Source organism: Aquarana catesbeiana, linkage group LG04 (assembly GCF_042186555.1).
Source record: "Aquarana catesbeiana isolate 2022-GZ linkage group LG04, ASM4218655v1, whole genome shotgun sequence".
Taxonomy (NCBI): Eukaryota; Metazoa; Chordata; class Amphibia; order Anura; family Ranidae; genus Aquarana; species Aquarana catesbeiana.
The window spans coordinates 348,723,797-348,742,955 of NC_133327.1; positions in this window are offsets into that span (position 1 = coordinate 348,723,797).

Sequence of the window (19,159 nt, forward strand, 5' to 3'; positions counted from 1 at the left end):
AATTTTTTCGAGCGATGTTCTGCTTGTCGCTTCCTGGGCATGCTGTTGGAATGTTGGGGATGCAATCCGTCAATTCACGGGTTATTTGTAGTGCCTCTGGTCGCTGTGGGCCACTATATTATCCCGCTGTGTGCTGGAGCTCTGGAATCAGACCACCATTTTGGTGGAGTCCAAGCCACACCCCCAGGCTAATATTTTTTTAATCCTCTCAGAGGGTTAAATAAAAACTCACTTCTATAGCTGCAATTACCTTTAATCTGGGGCTGTTCCTCACAGTACATCTCCTAAAAAGATGTTCCCCAGTGAATGTTTGGTCAAATGAATGGCTTTATAAATATGCATTCTAGTGATACTCAACATAAAAGACTGAAGACAGACCAGGTTCAAGGCATCCTGGCCTAATCCACTGATGGGGCATCATCATGGTGACCTGTACTTAGTGTATTGATGTCAACATGCATTGCTTACTACAACATCCAAGACCACTGACCACTGGCAGAAAATCATAGTGGGCTCTGCACTCAGCTGTGGCCAGTAACCAGCTAGAAGAAGATAAGTAGAAAAAAGTATAAGATACTGTCAGTGACCACTGGAGAGAGGTTGCACAGTTACCTCTGTTGTGCTTTAATTGCAATTTAAATGTAATCTTATAAACCCCTAAACCTGTCTTTAGATCAGCACATTGTTGGGCTTGGTGTACCATTAGACACAGTAAGCATGTGCCTATAGGTAGCAGAGGTAATAGAGGCAAAGAACTTTATTCAGGACACACCTTTTTTTCATCCTATGTTAGAAACATAGTCAACCCTTATGAATTTGTATCTATGTTTTTCCATAGCATAAGCCAACTTAGAACCAATAAAACAAGACCATTTCCTGTACAAAAAGGTGATCCTAACATGGGGAATATATTTAGTCCATAGATGTGCTATTGCATTAGGGCAGAGGTCTCAAACTGGTGGCCCTCCAGCTGTTGCAAAACTACAAGTCCCATGAGGCATTGCAAAGCTGACAGTCACAAGCATGACTCCCACAGGCAGAGGCATGATGGGACTTGTAGTTTCACAACAGCTGGAGGGCCGCTAGTTTGAGACCCCTGCATTAGGGTGTGCACTGCTCAAACACACAAGGCATTCTCTGTAGCCTCAGCTGCATGGGACAATATATTAATTGGAAGTGCTCTTTGTTGAGTGGTTTCCTATTCATTCACAAACTGAAGCATACTAATCACAATTTAGTATGCTTCAGTTATGAATGAACACAGTGAGTGAGTGTGTTTATTAGATTCAGTTAGAAAAGAAAGGCACAAGTAAAAGACATGTTTACTAGCCCCTTTCCTCGCTCTCCATCCTGAAACATTCCCTGCAGTAGCCAGGGGGGAGAAGAGAGGAGGATAGCCAGAAGCACTGTGAGGCAGGGGGAGAAGCCTGGGATGTAGGGTTAATCGCCACTGCACATAGTGATTAGGGTGTGCTCAGGCACACCTGGCACACCCCCCTGTACACACCTATGATTTAGTCAAAGGCTCCAAGCTCCAATGATAGTAATCTGGACCTGACTCCCTTTAGTTTTCTCTATAGCAGAACCGGAAAGGGGAGATTTAGGGCTCAGAGGCAAACGGGCTCTTTTGTTTTGTACAATGCTGTAACTTTAACACTGGAAACATGTTTATAGCAAAAAGGGGAGGGGTGACCTCATCAATGTGCTTCCACAGCAGGCAGGTAGGGAGGAGATAACTAAGGAAGCAAATTTTCAGTATCATTTCACATTGAAGGGTGCAAAACTATGCACATAAAAGTTGTTTGTAGCTATAAGTGAAAGATATGACATATATGTGAGTAATATCATTGACTTTTTTTCATGGAGCTCTGCTTACATTTTAGAATAGTTGGCATTCTTTATCACATTACATTATTTTACCAGTTTTTTTAATTGTGGTGTTTCACTGGAAAGCACCAAACATAACAAATAGAAGCTCTAAATATTCCTTAAAATGCCACTTCCTTATCCATATATCACATTATGCTGCCGTGCCCCAACCACATAAGATAAACCTTTCATGCACAGATATAGAGAATTAATATTACAAATCTGTCTGTATCACCAATCCTTGTAAATGTACTCTACTGGGGATGTTTAAGTTGTTACTGTGTCATAAATATATATTAATAAATGGATTTGGTTGAAATATGGTTTGTCAGTCTATTCAACATATGCTCCAGTGCTGCTTTTTAACAAATGCTTCTGCATAAACATCCCAATGAACTCAGCATACAGACATCAGGGAAGATGAAAATAAAGCTGTGTAGCAATTTGCCCATTTTAAACAACATATGCAGTTGGTGAAGAACATGCACTGTTTATTTACAGCAACATAAAGCATGAGCTTCTAGAAAGAAAATAGCTGTGTGGCTGTGCCGACTCTGTCACATAAATATTTTATATCTCCTATACCTCTAGGGGCTGGTATTGGATGATATTGAGTCTGAACCAATAAATAATTTATGCTAAGTAGCAATTTAGTTGTTTGGCTTGGGGTAAAGAAATATAAGAAATTCATAAATAAAGTTGCCATTTTTTTATTCAAAAGTTAATTTATGTTTTTCTACAATTAACTAACATAGAGGCAAAAGGGAGAATAAACATATGACAGTCCTAAGGTAGAAACACATGATCATAAATTTGCTATATGTTACAAAATGCTAAACAAGCCATGCATATAAAACCCTTAATTGCGTTCATGTAACTTTTGTTACTTTATCTTGTTATAGTTTTGTAATCAGTTTATAAAATGAACACCACACTAAGCTCTATGTACCTATAGACTTACTAGGCATTAGCAAACTGATATGTGCAAGTCAGAGTTCATGGGTTGACACAGATGCATGAGGATAATGAGTGACCCACGCTGCCATCATTTGCATCATTTTGATTCCTTTTGTGCTGTTGTTGTGACATTGGCAGGCCTCACCATAATCCCCAGCATTCCCTCTCACCCATCTTATCACTCCCTATAGTAACCAGGCAGCAGATACAAAATGTACCTGATCGTCACTGTAATAGCGTTTACATTATGTGTAGATCAAAGGACAAGCCTTTAATTTGCACATAAAAACGACAGGAAAAAACATTAGAACAGTATAGTGACAGTGTCTTTAAAATACAGTAAAACCTTGGATTGCGAGCATAATTCGTTCCAGAGACAAGCTTGTAATCCAAAGCACTGGTATATCAAAGCGAATTTCCACATAAGAAAAAATGGAAACTTAAATGATTCATTCCACAACTATTTATTCATAAGTCCTTCAGTTTATAGTCTATAGAAAAAGATTATAGCAATGTCATAGGTTGTGCAACCATAAAATGCCCATCCACAAATGGATGCCTCCACAAGGGGATTAGAAGCAAAATCCAGCAGGAGCTACAGAGTATAAAAGAGAAGGGAGGCACCTCTAAGTGTAGCAATATGTTGCTAAATGTTGTACCTTCATTAAATGTAACCATATTGCTACACTTAGAGGCGCCTATCTTCTCTTTTATACTCATTTGTGACATGACGCTACTTGTATATCAAGACATTGCTTGTATATCAAGTCAAAATGTATTTAAACATTTTGTTTGTCTTGCAAAACGCTCTCAAACCAAGTTACTCTCAAACCAAGGTTTTACTGTATATGTAAAGCCAAGTGCTAAAATCACAAACTGTAAGTTTTAACAAGCTTTAATGTCACTCCACATGTTTTATTGCAATCTTCTATGGACTGTATACCTGCAAATGCTGGTAAAAAAAATCCATCTGACTACTTGTGAGATTACTATACAGTATCTTGCATCTTTTAAATCACCAGATTCCCAGCTGGCAGTGAGATAATTGTGTTCAAGCTGTTTTTTTTTGGATATACAGTATATTGACTTGCCGTTGTGTGTTTCTGATTGACCAAGAATTTTCATGATATGTTGGTTTAGGATTATATGGCTTATCTTTTGAAGTGGTTAGTGACTCCTTATTGTCCCACTTACTCTTTATTATCTCAATTATTATTTGAAGTTGACAAAGCATTGCACTGTACAGTCGCATAACATACATACACACATAAACATAACATGCATACATATAACTACATAAAAATATGTCACTGGGGGGCGTGGCCTGGAGAGTGATGGGGTAGGACGTGTTTAGAAGGAGCTCCGCTTTCATAACATAATCCTCCTGAAATCCGGGCGATCCTAACCCATCTGCGGCGATCAGCAAGCCTATCCTGATCCCTGACTGGCCATCGAGGTGATCTGGCCTTTTGGAGGGCCATCCGCGGCCGCGATCGCCGGATATCCCCGGCCGGGGACTGCTTGTAGGACAGGCCGTGGCTTCGGCCTAGTCCGTGGAGCGGCGGCCATCTTGCTGCACCCGGCGGCAGCCCTGACACAGTTTTTGGCCACATCCTGCTCCCCAGAGACCTCTGTTTGACTGCCCTGGCCACCGGACCACCTGTAGTCACTGACCTGGCAACTTTAAACCCTGTAACGGCCTGCTGGAGGGACTGAGGCCCCGGCCTGCTGCCTGGAGCGGCGGCCATCTTGCTACACCCTGCGGCAGCTTCTATCCATCTCCCTGCCGCGGCTTGCTCCCTGGAGGCCCCTGGTTGCCTGCCCTGGCCACCGGACTACCTGTGGGCACTGCCACAGCATTTTTGCACTTTGTGACTGCTGGTTGGAGAGTCTGAGGCCCTGTCCTGGTCTCTGGGGCAGCGGCCATTTTGCTGCACCTGGGGCCACATCCACTCCTGGCACTCACTTGTGGGGGATTCCTTGCGCAACATCAGCAGCAGGTCTCTAAGCTGACGGATTCTTCACATGCACCGCCGGTCATCACGGCCAGCCAGAGGAAGGGGTAAGCAGTTGAAATTTCCCCCCGATCTGGTGGAGACAGGGGTGGCCTGTGTGGGTCGCGTGGGGTCCGGGAGGCGCACCAGTAGCGACATGGCATCCCAGACGGAACAGCCGGAGCAGTCCCCTTCTGCGCAACCGGGCCTGGCTGATGTCCTGGCTGCTATAGGAAACTGCCAGGCCTCCCTTACTACCCTTACCTCCAAGGTAGATGCTGTGCAATTAGATGTTGGACTAATAAGGCTGGACATGGATAAAATTAGGGGCAGACTTTCTGTTGCGGAACAACGCCTGGGGCAAGTGGAGGACACTGTAGAGTCTCATGGAACAGACTTAAGGGCCCTGCAAACCAAAATTAGAGCACTGGAATATAAATCCGAAGATGCGGAAAATCGTAATAGGAGGAACAACCTCCGTATTGTAGGTCTGGCGGAGGGAGCTGAGGGGAAATGCCCGACGGAGTTTATTGAAGGCCTGCTGCGTTCCCTCCTACCAGGGGCTCAATTTTCACCTTTCTATGCGGTGGAACGGGCTCACCGGATCCCTCCCAAGCCGGGCCCTCCTGGAGCACCGCCACGCACATTTATCCTAAAGTTTCTGAACTTCCGTGACAGGGATGAGGTGCTACGGGCTGCTAGAGTGCAGGGAGAAATACGCCATCAAAATAACAAGTTACTTATCTTCCCTGACTACTCTGTTGAAACTCAAAGGCTCAGACGCTCCTTTGACCAGGTGAAGGCTGCCATGCGTCTTAAGGGCATACGATACAGCGTTCTGTTCCCAGCACGATTGAGGGTTCAAGACGGAGAAACCACCAGATTTTTTACTTCCCCCAGAGATGCTAACACATGGCTGGAATCATTGCCCCCTAATCGTTAAACGCTGCAAAATGCTTTTCTGCACTTCTGCTCTGAATATTGGCCGCTGATTGTTTAAATATCAACAGGGGACTTAATCTTGCACCCGTTGTGCCTTTTGTAATCCCTGTCGGTGTACAATATAAGTGTTGCGCCCCTGGCTATGCCAGGTGATACCTACTCTCAAGTTTGCCACTGTTTGAATCTACTGTAGGAGAACCTTTTCTGTTCTTTACAAGATGTTCCTGAGAGGATGGGGGGGGGGGGTTTTAGAGATGAAGATTAATTATGATATACTGATCTATTGCAGCAATGTCCTGATTGGCTTTCTTGGAGGCTCAGATTTCAGTGATGACCCTAATCCCTGAAGGAGGGCCACTGGCGGACTCTAGTGTCCATTATACGTATTGCAGGTTCACTTCTTCCTCTTTCCTCACTTGCAAGAGATATGCACCCTTTATTTTGAATGCCAAGGCTGGAATTCCATTCTGGGAGACAATCAACTGCTATCCGCAGGAGACAGCACCTTGCCAGATTGACTGCCTGGAGTTTGACATATCCTGTCTTCATGGGCTACAGAATGGTCTTCCCCATTTATCCTAAACAGAGAACATATTCTATTTTATTTTTGTGGGAAGGGGGAGGAAGGAAGAAAAATCTACTCACCCACGATGGTCCGAAATAGAAAGGTTCGAAATAACCTTTGTTGGTTGGAACGCTAATTTTCTCCTTACTCTGAATGGCGGCGGAGTCTCTCGTCACCTTACGTGGACAATCCTCTCCACTAAGGGTCTACACCCACTGGTTCACGCTCCCTGAACTTGGGGTTTTATTTTTCTTTGTTGATGTTTGGGGAACAAGGCATTCCTAGGTTGGGGTGGGGGATGCGGGGTGGGGGGTGGGGTTTAATGCTAGGTTTGTTTTTGTTAACACTATTTTGTTGTTTCAGGTGCTTTAGATTTTCTTTTTGGTTTTTTTTTGTTTTCTTTTCTATGTGCTTTGGAGTGTCGACACGGGGAAGGTTTCTAGACATTGGAGTGTACATGACAATTTATGTAATTGAGTGTGCGGATGCTGATCCCTCGGGCTGGGTGATCCGTGTACCCCTATCAATTCTACCACCTAATGGCTGAACTTAAGGTAATCTCATGGAACGTGCGAGGCCTTAATACTGCAGTGAAAAGATCCCTAGTGTTTAAGTTCCTACAAAAGCACCAACCGCAGATCTGTATCCTCCAGGAGACACATCTGCAGGGTACCAAAACTATTTGTCTTAATAAGACTTGGGTCGGCCTACATTACCACTCCACATTTTCCACATATGCCCGTGGGGTCAGCGTCCTAGTACACAAGACAGTGCCGTTTAGGCTTCTGGAAGTCAAGACAGACAAGGAGGGTAGATACGTAATTTTATATGCTAACATATATGACAAAACTGTGGTATTAGTCGGATTGTATATTCCCCCTCCAGCTAACGGTAATGTTCTTCATGAAGTCATGCAAACTGTGGTACAATATGATACAACTCTTGTTTATTTACTGGGAGATTTTAACATGGCCCCCTCGGTGGAACAAGACAGGTTACACCGGTTGGCTCGTGATACTCCGGACCTCAGACAGTGGGCTGATCTTTATGCCCTCACTGATGTCTGGAGACACATATACCCGACCTCAAAGGTATTTACTTGCCACTCTGCTTCTCATAAAACTCTATCTCGAATCGATCTGATATATGCCTCATGCCCTGCCTTGCAATTTGTTAAAGACATTTCTGTGCTTCCCAGGGGAATCTCTGACCACACGCCCCTCTGCCTGACGTTGACTTTGACTGCCCCCCCGGGCCCCCGACTTTGGAGACTGTCCAAGTTCTGGGCTGATGACGAGCGACTACAGGAACCCCTAACAGCAGCCATTTGCAATTTTTGGACGGATAATGTGGATTCTGCCCCACCGATCGTGCTGTGGGACACCTTTAAGGCTTGGGCTAGAGGGGAGTTTATGATCAGTATTGCTCGCCTTAAACGTGACTCCGCTCATGAATTGGAGGAACTTGAGAGACGGGCGACTATTCTGGAGGCTGACTTTGTCGCTGACCCGGGAGACGACAGATATAGGGAGTGGAAACGGGCTTTATGCAGACTCTCCACAGCTAGGATGGCACAAACGAATAAAGCGCTACTCTTTTCGGCCCAAAGAGTGTTTGAACATGGGGGGAAAAATGGGAAACTCCTTGCATGGTTGGCTAAGGGTAATATCCCAGCTACCCCTATTGGTTCCATCAGGGACAGTTCCGGCCAGTTACTCACATCCCCTCAGGATATTAACACTCGTTTTCGGGAATATTTCCGAGAGGTTTACTCCTCCAGGTCTGAGGCGTCTGACTCAGACCTGGCCAGGTTTTTAGATTCATTGTCCATCCCTAATTTAACAGCTGAAGCCAGGGAAGAATTGGAGAAGGATATCTCGCTAGAGGAGATTCAGGTCGCTATGGGACATCTCAGAGGGGGGAAGGCTCCTGGGGCAGATGGTCTACCATCTGAAGTCTATTCCAACTTCAGCGAAATTCTAGCTCCTAAATTAACCTCGCTATTATCTAATTTTATGGCCCTAGAATCGTTACCAGAGTCCATGAACGAGGCAGTAATTGTGTTGATTCCCAAGCCGGGTAAGGATCCGCTAGAGTGTGCCTCGTACAGGCCAATATCGCTACTCAATGTAGATGCCAAGATCTTTGCGAAAGTTCTGGCTATCCGCTTATCTCACGTCATAGAAGACCTGATCGGTATAGATCAGACCGGATTTATGCCTGGCAAGGGAACCGATATCAATCTGAGGCGTCTCTTCCTTAATCTTACTATTCCACATGACAATGTAGGGACCAGAGTTGTAGCCTCACTCGACGCCGAAAAGGCGTTTGACTCTGTGGAGTGGAACTATTTGTGGCTGGTATTACAGAGATTTGGGTTTGGCCCTAAGTTTATACATGGCATTCGATTGTTGTATCAGGCCCCCAGAGCTAGGGTCCGTACAAATAATTGGGTCTCGGAGCCCTTTGATCTATTCCGCGGCACGAGGCAGGGCTGCCCGCTCTCCCCCAGCCTGTTCGCTCTGGCGTTGGAGCCACTGGCAATTTCAGTCAGGAGTGCTCCGGATGTCCTGGGCTTGCGGGTGGGTCTGCTGGAAGAGCGGCTGTCTCTGTATGCGGACGACGCGCTTCTATACCTGAATGATGCGGGCCCGTCTCTTCTTGCGGCATTGAAAATCTTTGACAACTTTGGGGGGTTATCTGGTATAAAGATTAACTGGACCAAATCAGTACTGTTCCCCCTGGACGACGCAGCTGCCTCTGGACCATCATCCTCCCCACTACAGTGGGTGACGGAATTTAAATATTTAGGGATAGTGATCACAAAAAACCCATCAGACTTTATAATTAAAAATTTGAGCCCCATCGTGAGTATGTTGCGTGCGAAGTGTTTGGCCTGGGCTGACTTGCCCTTAAATTTATTGGGACGCATCGGCCTCATTAAGATGATGATGCTTCCTAAATTCAATTATATTTTTAGAAACTCCCCGGTGTGGGTCCCTGCTTCATTTTTTAGGGAGGTTGGTGGTCTGGTGGGAACCTTTATTTGGAGGGGTGGGAACCCCAGATTGGCGCGCTCCACTTTGTGGCTGCCTACCTGTTTTGGAGGATTAGCCCTCCCCAATTTTCAGGTCTACTACTGGGCGGCTATGTTGGTGTCGGTTTACTGGTGGTTTCAAGGCTCTAAAATGAATGCAGCAGTCTGCCTTGAGGCAAACTATTTGGGCTCCCTTACTGATCTACGTAACTTTCCCTATCGAGGTCCGGGTGCGTATACGCGAGTTCCTGAACCCACTCGGGCAACATGGAGGGTGTGGGTGGCTGCAAGACGTAGATTCCTCTCTCCGGGTCAGTTATCGCCGGCGAACCCGCTATGGGGAAATCCAGCTCTTAACCACTTCCGGACTGTGCCTGACCCACAGCTTTGGGCCAGGTTCGGCATCACAACCATAGAACAAATTATGCCCAGAGGGGAATTGCTCTCTATCACGGAAATAATGAATAAATTCCAGCTGCCCGGAGGGATGAGGTTTAGATGTTTTCAACTAAGACATGCGGCACGGGCTCAGTTTCCTCAGACGCCTTTACTTCAGGCAGATCCCATTGAGGAGCTATTGGCGTCTGGAGATGTCTCTAAGCCCCTTTCCACCTTGTACGCTGTACTCCTGGGAAAGGACTCTCCTAAAATAGCAAAATTATGGGACAGTTGGCACACCGACATTCCATCATTAGACAGAGAGGATTGGGAGGAATGTCTAGATAATGGCCCTAAACTGGTGATTGCATCCAGGGATAAGTTAATCCAGGTCAAATTTATACATAGGACTTATTACACCCCACAGAGACTCCATCGCATATTCCCTGACAGAGATCCTATGTGTAACAAATGTAAGTGCCAAATTGGAACTTTTTTCCACATGTTCTGGGAATGCCCATTGATAGCAAGATATTGGTGTGCAATATTTGCAGAGATAAACTCCAGGTTGCAGATATCCATACCAATCACTCCGGAGTTGGCCCTTCTCGGGATTCATGACAATGAACAGAGAGCCTATCACTTAAAACTGCTTATTTCCCTTCTACTTTATTATGCCAAGAAGGAGATACTGATGAAGTGGACGGACCCCTCACCCCCGACAGTGTCGGCCTGGGAGGCACAGATTGAGGCAGTTATACCTATGTACAGAATCACATATATTAATCGAGGTTGTCCATGGAAATTTGAGAAGGTGTGGACACCTTGGATCTCATCTTAGAGGGCCACGGTGGATTCATGTATTATGTGGGGGGGAGGGAGTACTCCCCGGATACATGAGGTACTTTTCTCTGTGATCATTTTGTCTAGAATGTTGACATGTACTGATGTTTCACCTCCTGCACATGTATGACACTGCTATGCGTCTGCTCATGCTTATCTGTCATGTAATGTTCTGTATTATGTCAAGAGGTATTATGTAACCTTCTTCCTTGCGATACAATAAAGCACACCTGTTTGTTAAAAAAAAAAAAAATATGTCACTGATAAACTGAACTGATTATTTCATGCCAGCAAATTGTTTACAATAAAAACTGAAGTTCCATACACCAATAGACCCATGATTGTAACCCCCCTCTTCCCGATAAACATTTGGCTATGAATAGTACATTTTCATTATCATTATCATTATTGGAATTGATTTATGTTGATTATTTTTAAATTCAAAGAAACATTCCTCTCTCGTAGTAATGTATACAAAACTGTCATTATTAGTGGTTTATATTTAATTATATCATACTAACAATCAATTACCACATAACCTGTGTATATTGTCAGTTAATTCATGTGTGTTTTTTCTCCCATTTCATTATGCTTCTACACGTATTGATTCATGTCTCTTTGTAAGTGCATCTGCGTCTCCCTTTTCTATGGCTATGCATGTCCCCCCAGCGTCTTTCCATCTTGAGCTCTGCCTGTGGTTTTCTCCCCTGGTTTAGGGGTACACCCTGCTTGTCATGGCCCTTATGTGCATTTTTGGGTGACCGTATGGATGCCCAGGGTGCCGCTGCTCCACTAGCACGGCACCCGAGTTCCTGCACACTCGGCGCGAGCGTTGCCTTGCTTTAGAAATTTTGCTTGTTTCAGGACAAGCTGGTTTCTTCCCTCCCACCACCAGAGGGACCCTTTCTGCTATTTCTCCAACCAAGTCTTAGTACTCGGCGGAGGTGAAAGGCGTCCTTTGTCATGGCAATGCGCGTGCATGTGCAGTGCAGCCATTACATCCGCATCCGGTCCTATGGACCGAATGGACGGTATAAATAGCCACCACTAGCAGCATGGAGATGCTGCAGGATTCGTGGGACCCATGCACACCAGTTTGTTCCATCAAGGTAACTATCTCAAGCTATTTTACCCAGATTATTCATACTATCACAGAAGCTATCTGTAAACATTTCCTTTTTCTATGGTGAAGACTATGTCTTTGTCCCGCTGTTGTTATACAGCGGGTTACTATTCATTTATTTTTTGCCTCATGTTTTTTTCACCATATATACTGGCTTAGTGATCCATTATCTGTTGGTGTGTTGGCCCATAGTATCAAGCTAACTGCTACATCGGCCTTTGTAAGTTTTTTTGATTATTATGTTGTATGCCTCTATTTCTAGGAGGCCACTCCACCTCCTCCTTAGCTAGTAAGGGTTAGTACTGTTTTATTTTTCCTTTATAGTTGGTCTATTTTGCCATCTATGGTCACCTGTAGCACATGCGCAATTTGATGTAGCAGTTACCATTAGTCATCCTGGCAGTAACAACTTGTCCCCTACCCATAGGAGATACGGGTAAGCAGCGGTGCCCTACTCTTGGGAGACGCACTTGCATATATATTTCTGTATTATTTTGTCAAATGTTAATCACATGTATAGACCTTTGAACCACTCTAACTTATTCAATTGTCTACTTATTTCTTGCCAGAAGGCACTGTACCGTGCATGTGACCAGCATACCCTGAAGAAGCCCGATATAGGGGCGAAACATGTAGGGAAGTTCATCTTGTATTGCTGCATCACTGTTTATGTACTAAATTGTACCTGCCATAATTATTTCCTATTTGGTGTTTTTACTGGATGAATTTCTATTTTTCTACTTTTCAAATAAATATATATTTTTTATATATAATTGATCATTTCCCTTTTTCTGCACCTTAAAAATCCCACAATTCCTCCATCTTCTATTCGAATAATCATAATGTCAACTCCATTGACAGTTTTGCACTTGCAAGTATTTAGGATCAATGCAATTGTTAACCTCTCATTGGAATAAAATCTACACATGATCTTTTATACTTCTTCCCTTTAGAAGCAGGAAATCACTGCAGTAGACGCCACTACTTCAGTTATTTCCATGAGCTTGCAGGTACCGTGCCGAGTGGCTACCCTACTGCATTGTGAAACACAGGACTTTGACCAATTATGACAGGCATCTTTCAGAGATTGCTTCACATTTTCAAAATGAATGCAATCCAATGAATTAGTTCTCTGATCAGAAGAGGTGGATGGTGATGTCACACTTTCCATTTTGTTCAATAGGAGAATACTTTGCATATTTATAATTACAAGCTGTCGCTGCTCCCAATCTAACATCTGTGTGAGTAAGGGTGAACAGCCCAGAATACAGACGGTGTAAGTTCAGGGACATGTACCCACACGCACACAGTTGTCAAATTGAGAGCAGAGGCTGTGTCCATGCAGCCACTGCGTCCAAATTGACATGTATGGGACTGCCTGTACAGGGATGCAGGGAACACCTGTGCATCCCCATGCACGTAAACACATCCTGCCCACAGGTGTAAGTCCCATGTAAATTAGGACTTAGTATGAATTTAACAGGAATTTTATAAGGTATGTTGTGTTTATGTGTGCTAATAATAATTTAAGTGCATGTTTAATGCAAATAGTGATTTGATAAACATTTGGGCAATTATTGCGGGAATTGTATTGGCCCCCTGACTTTTTTTATACTGCACCCGTGTTCAGAGAGGCTAGATTCAGCTCTAGTTGTATTCATTTTTTGGTACTATTATCTAATGTCTCTTTTATGAGACAGAGAATGGGACTGAAGAGTTTTCATTCCCTTTATTTCCAGCCTCAGCTGCAATGCAGATGAATGAATAGAAGCCTCTGTACAGAAGCTCCTATTCATTTGCAAACTGAAGCATAGCAAACTGTTTAATATGCTTCAGTGATGAATGAACACAGGAACGATTGTTACAGATCACGACAAGTTTACCAGCCCCCCACGGCTCTCCATCCTGACACCGATCTCCCTCATCAGCAGCAGATGTAGCTGGCAAGAGGGGGAGGGGAGGCTGGCCAGCAGCGCTGCAGGGAGGAGGAGCCAGTGGATTGGTGAGATGGGTAGTACAGGGGGTTAGAGCAGCTGAGGGAGATCTATTTGTAGAGTTAAGTCCTGTTGCGGGAAGGGGGAGTTATTGGCAGTGCTGCACCATTTAGAGTACGAAGCAAAGCACTGTACGAAGCAAAAAACAACCTCCTTCTGACCATTCTGCTTCCCCAAGTTCTGTGTGCACTGTGGGAATCCTGCAGCACAATAGTCAGGGGAAGGAGTGCTTAGTACACCCCAGTGTCCAGAGCAGCCTGGGGGTGCCAATTAAATCTGGGGGGTCCGGTACCCCCTCAGATCCGTCCATGTGTAACATTCTTTAAAATCTCTTTGAGATGTACTGAGGTGTGTGTAGAAGGATTCTGCAGAATCCCTGTACCAAAGTAGCAAAATATAGAAACATAGAAGCAGAAAAGCGATGGCAGAAAAAGACTGAGTAGTATCAAGTCTGCCCATTACATTATTTTCTTGTTTTTGTTTTTTTGTGTTTTGTTTCTTTGTTTTTTTTTATTAACCTTGTTGTCTAACTATAGATCTATGTTTATCCCAAGCATGTTTGAAGCCATTTACTGTTGACTGTCTCACTACCTCTGCTGCTAAGGATGAGCCAAACCTCCCCCGGTTCGGTTCACAGCAGAACATGCGTACAGGAAAAAAATTTGTGCGAACACCGTTAAAGTACAGTGGGGACGGAAAGTATTCAGACCCCCTTACATTTTTCACTCTTAGTTATACTGCAGCCATTTGCTAAAATTATTTAAGTTCATTTTTAAGGGGGTCTGAATACTTTCCATCCCCACTGTATATGGGACGCGAACGGAAAAATCAAAAGTGCTGATTTTAAAGGCTTATATGCAAGTTATTGCCATAAAAAGTGTTTGGGGACCCGGGTCCTGCCACAGGGGACATGTATCAATGCAAAAAAAAGTTTTAAAAATGGCTGTTTTTTTGGGAGCAGTGATTTTAATAATGCTTAAAGTGAAATAATAAAAATTAAATATTCCTTTAAATATCATGCCTGGGGGAGGGGGTGTCCTTAGTATGCCTGTAAAGTAGCACATCTTTCTCATGTTTATAACAGTACCAGAGCAAAAATTATAACAACCACAGCAAAATGACATTTCTAAAGGAAAAAATGTCATTTAAAACTGCTCGCGGCTGTAATGTATTGTCGGATCCTGGCAATATAGATAAAAATACCAAAAATATATTTTTTAAAAATGGCTTGGATGCCCCCCCCCCCCCCAAAATCCATACCAGGCCCTTCAGGTCTGGTATGGATATTAAGGGGAACCCCGAACCAATTTTTTTTTTAAATGGTGTGGGGGGTCGCCCAGGCCCCCCAGGCACTATATACTCTGAACAGCAGTATATATACTATACGTCCTGCCCTATATACTCTGCAGAAAAATTGGGTCTTTGATTTTGGTGGCACAAGCACACTGTAAGCCCTCACAGTTACTCTTGTTGGGCGCAGGAACGGGCTCTGCTGTGAAATATTGTATCAAAAATTGTAATTACATGCCCCTGTTACACAGGGGCAGAAAAATTGGGCCTTTGGCTTTGGTGGCACTAGAACACTGTAAGCCCTCACAGTTACTCTTGTTGGGGACAGGAACAGGCCCTGCTGTGAAATATTAGATCAAAAATTTTAATTGTCACGCCATGTCCAGGATCTGAGAAAACGAGTGGCCTCTATGGTAGGTAAATAAAGTGGGCATTGTTAGAGACTTGTACCATCATCCAGGAATCTAGAATTGACAAAGTTGGAAGCCTGGTCCCCAATCAGGCTGCCAGAAGTACAATGACATGGTAGCAGTTAATGACTCCACTGGTGATATACCTGTACTGTTACCATGTTCTATTGTGTAACTGATGATTTGTTTTTTTGCATCAATAAAATCAACTGTATAATTTTTACATTATTGTTTTATCATTTAATATTGTAATATATATTTTTTACTGCACCGCAACAGTCCAAAATGCCCTCATGTCCTTCTGGCAGCCTGATTGGGGACAGGCTCCCAACTTTGTCAATTCATGTCCAGGATTTGATCCTGGGACCTGGGGATGGTTCCCTACTGCCTGAGCCACTGGGGAACTTCCTATTGTGTAGAGCTCTTGTTATACCCTGCTCCTTGATCTTGGACCCTGGCCCCACCCAGTGTCCAGTTGTAGGCACATGATTTAGTGTATAAATCATCACTTCCCCTTCCTGTCTTTGCCATAGTATAGGTTTCTGTTCCTTGGTGTATGATAGTGTGTTTCTGGTTGCTGACTTTGCTTGTTTCTGACTCTGCTTCTGGGATTACCCCTTGGATTAACACTGATTTTGTTGCCAACCCTGCCTGTTCCCGATGCTGCCTTCTGGTTGACCCCCATGTACTTCTGCCTTGGTCCGCTGACTTGGATCATTTAGAATTGCCCTTTCTCCCACCTGGTTCCTGTCTTTGACATCTACTAATCGTGATTTTTTTTTTGCTGGTGGTTCCTTGTTAAGCAGTTTGCACCTTCTATTGTGGTCCCTTAACACTGGCTGCAGGATCTCAACCATCCCTCCACCTGATACTGGGATAACAAGACTACCGGTCAGGAAACCGGTGTGACGGTTGGAATCTCCTGGAAGACCTGACATTATACTAGGGCCAGGTGGACCTCAGTGAGCTGGTGCAGGCAGTCTCTCTTCAGGGACAGCTGTGAGCAGGCCAATCGTGTACAGTCATTGGAGGAGAAATTAGATGCTATCACGACTATGTTATCCTCTTTGTCTACTGCACGTGGTGCTAGTCTACATCTAATAACCAAGAGTCTGGGGCTGGGGAACCTGTTGTCGTTTTTAACCCCCAGGGTTCTCCTGCTCCTAAGATACCTCTCCCTGAGAAGTATGATGGGAACCCTTGGATTGATTTCTCAACCATTTGGTTGCATTTTAGAAATCAACCTTCTGTGTTTGCCTCTGCTCAAGCCAAGATGACATTTATTATCTCCTTGCTAAAGGGCAGAGCTTTGTCCTGGGTGTCACCTCTTCTTGAGAAAGATTGTCCTATACTTACCGACTACTCCACATTTATGAAACCCTTTGAGAAAATATTTCCTGGCAGAGTAGCTGCAGCTGAGTCCTGTATTCTCAATTTACATCAGGGTAAACGAACAGTAGCATCTTATGCCATTGAATTCTGCATGCTTGCTGCAGAAACTACCTGAGATAATTGCTCCCTTAAGGCCGCCTTCCGCAAAGGTCTTGTGGAATGCATAAAGGACGAATTAACCTACCGTGAGGTCCCAGTGGCCCTGGAGGATTTCATCAATTTGTGTATCCTGGTGCTAACTCACTTCTCTTTGCACCAGTTAGAGAGAGGGCGCCAGAGACAATTTATTCCTCACAGATTTAATGCTAAATCTCCCCCTCAGCAATTACTTGACCCTTCTGTCCCTTCTACTGTCGGGTCTGAGGAAGAACCTATGGATGTAGGGGCTGTGCGTTTGAACGTACCAAACACAGGACCCTAGGCCTCTGTCTATATTGTGGAAAGCCAGGTCACCTCCTGCTTTCTTGTCCGGTGCGGCCGGAAAACTTCCTGGCTTAATGGGTGATCATGGAGCCCCATTAGGCCATGCTGTTTTGAATCCTCATCAAGAGAGACTAGTAGTCTCTATATCCTTGTCCTGGAATGATAAGGGCTGTTCCGCAGTTGCTTTTATTGATTCCGGTGCTGGTGGGGTATTTTCCTATGCAGCGCTGGTTAAGAGTGTTTAGATCCTGACTGTTCCTAAAGATCCACTGCTCTGTATAACTACTCTTAGCGGAGACCCTCTTGGTGATGGACTTATCACTCACGAATCCAAGACTCTTCCCATCCTGTTGGGTGCTTCACATTTTGAAGTCTTATTGTTTGACATCATTCTGTCTCAGTACCCAGTAATTCTCGGGTAACCCGTCTACTGACTGGTCCCCTGGTTAAATCTCTGCCTGGAGCACATTCTGCCATGTCAACTGTCTCCAAAAGGTAGTACATGATGATATGTCCATTCATATGGTGACTATTGCCCCTGAATTACCTGAGGCCTATGCCGATTTTTCTGATGTGTTTTCTGAAAAGAAAGCGGAGTTTCTCCCTCCCCACCGCCCTTATGACTGCTCTATAGTTTTGCTACCTAGGGCTCCCCTACCTAAGGGAAGAACCTATCCTCTCACCCTCGCGGAGAATAAGGTTATGGAAGAATACATCAAAGACAGTCTAAGGAAGGGTTTAATTCACCCTTCCATCTCTTCCGTGGGGGCAGGGTTCTTTTTTGTGGAGAAGAAATATGGAGGACTTAGGCCCTGCATTCACTATAGGGCTCTTAATCCAATTACTGTAAAAAATTGGTACCCTCTCCCTGTAATTACTGAGCTGTTTGACTGTGTTCAAGGATCTAAGATCTTTACCAAACTGGACCTTCGTTCTGCCTACAATCTCATCAGAAACAAAGCAGGGGAAGAATGTAAGACAGCTTTCAATACTCGTAGGGGGCATTATGAGTGTCACGCGATGCCATTTGGTCTTTACAATGCCCCAGCTGTGTTCCAAGAGTACATAAATTACATTTTCAGAGATCTACTGACCACTTTTTTTGTCGTCTACTTGGATGATATTCTCATTCACTCTAATGCTACATACACACGATCAGATTTTCCGACAACAAATGTTGGATGTGAGCTTGTTGGCGGAAAGTCTGACTGTGTGTATGCTCTATCGAACATTTGTTGTTGGACTTTCTGCCAACAAATGTTGGCTAGCAGGTTCTCAAATTTTCCACCAACAAATTTTTGTTGTCGGACTTTTCGATCATGTGTGCACAAGTCCATCACACAAAAGTCCACGCATGCTTGAAATCAAGTATGAGCCGGAAACGCTCGGTCTTGTAAAACTAGCATTCATAATGGAGATATCACATGACTATTGAACTTCCTTTTTATTGGCTCGTCGTACGTCTTGTACGTCACCACGTTCAAAATTGTTGGCCAACATTTGTGTGACCGTGTGTATGCGAGACAAGTTAGAGCCAGCACCCATCGAGCAAAAATCGATGGTTTTGCTGTCGGAAAGTCTGATCGTGTGTACGGGGCATAAGGATTTACAGCATCATGGTTGCCATGTACGCACTATTTTCCAACATATAATAGATCATAGGTTGTACGCTAAACTTTCCAAGTGCTCCTTTGAACTACCGGAAATACCTTTCTTGGGGTATATAATCTCGTCCAAAGGATTCCAGATGGATTCCAAGAAGCTCAATGCCATCATACTATGGCCCAGACCAACTACTTTAAAGGAAATTCAGCGAATCATTGATTTCTGTAATTACTACCGGAAATTAATCAAGAATTTTACTAAGTTTTTGGCTCCCATCACTGCTCTCACTAAAAAGGGACCAACTGCTCTCTGTGGTCTCCAGAAGCTCTGGAGGCAT